This window comes from Prinia subflava, chromosome 2 (genome assembly GCF_021018805.1).
Source record: "Prinia subflava isolate CZ2003 ecotype Zambia chromosome 2, Cam_Psub_1.2, whole genome shotgun sequence".
NCBI lineage: Eukaryota > Metazoa > Chordata > Aves > Passeriformes > Cisticolidae > Prinia > Prinia subflava.
The window spans coordinates 97080654-97082119 of record NC_086248.1 but is presented as its reverse complement, the minus strand read 5'-3'; positions in this window follow the sequence as shown (position 1 = coordinate 97082119).

Below are 1466 nucleotides of genomic sequence, written 5' to 3'. Positions count from 1 at the left end.
ACCGCCCGAGCGCTGCTCCCAGCCGGGCTCACCAGGGCTCGCTGCGAGGTAGCAGAACTCAGGAGAAACACAGACCGTGCCCTGCAGGAGGAAAACGCCGAAAATGCACCAAACAGGGCTGCTTGTTCTCTGAACCCATGTTCTCCAAGGCCTGTCTTTCAAACTTCGGCAGAGAGAGCTAAACAAGCCCCAGAAGGTCAAGCTGTAGCAAGTCATCCTACCAGGAAAAACATACAAGCAAATTTTAAATTCTTCATCGTGTGAGTTTTTTCCCTTTTTATCTGAGTTTTCATCTATCACTTCACTGCTAAGATCCAATCTTCTTTTTTCATCACCTCCACACCATCTCAGCTCCTGTTTGGATTGCTGAGGTCTCAACAGACTTGTGATCACCGATAATGATTCCTTTCACATCTTTCGACCTCTTCAGCCCAATTATCACAGTCTGCTCAAGCAGTCCTTTGCCCAGACCCTTTGGTGCAGCTCTCATGCTCTTTTGTTATGAGCAGCAATCATACCTAAATTAAAAATTAGTCTTTTTTAAAGCAACATGTCCCTAAACTGTTCTGTAAGTTAGTTTAGTCCTTTTTTGTTGATTTCTTCTTCCACACCAAATGTGCTGGCTGAGTTTTACCCCTTTTGGAGCATCTATCTTTACAAACTGCTCTGTACTACTTTTCTTGAGACACCAAAAGCATTAGCAGCAGTCCATCTTCCTTCAGTAGGACTACAGGGATTTCACTTACACACAAATAAGACTGTGTTGAATTTCATAGTAAACATAACTTCTACAGGATGAAAGTTAAAAATGCTCCTGTGTTGTGTGCCAGGGTCATAACCCGTTATTACAGCTACCACACAGATCCTTGTCAGTGTTTAACCCCAGCTGGCAGCCAAGTACCACACAGTCACTCACTCACTCCCCCACCAGCAGGATCGGGGTGAGAATCAGAGGAGTAGAAGGCAAAAACTCATGGATAGAAATAAAGACACTTTAAGAGGTAAAGCAATAGATGCACATGCAAGAAAAGCAAAGCAAGGAATTAATTCTCTGCTTCCCATGAGCAGGCAGGTGTTCAGCCATCTCCTGGAAAGAAAAGCTCCATCACACATAGCAGTCACTGGGGAAATCAGTAACTCCAAATGTGCCCCCCTTTCTCCTCCTTCCCCAGCTTTATGTGCTGAACACGATGCCCTGTGGTGTGGAATGTCCCTTTGGTCAGAGGGCTCAGCTGTCCTGGCTCTGTCCCCTCCCAGCTCCCTGTGCACCCCCAGCCCGCTCACTGCTGGGTGGGGTGAGCAGCAGAAAAGGCCTTGACTGTGTGCAAGCACTGATAAACAATAACAAAAACATCTCTCTCTTGTCAACACTGGTTTCAGCCTAAACCCAAAATAGCTCCATACCAGCTACTGCAAAGAAAATTACCCCACCCAAAGCCAGCACAATACTCTATTTGACCATTTTA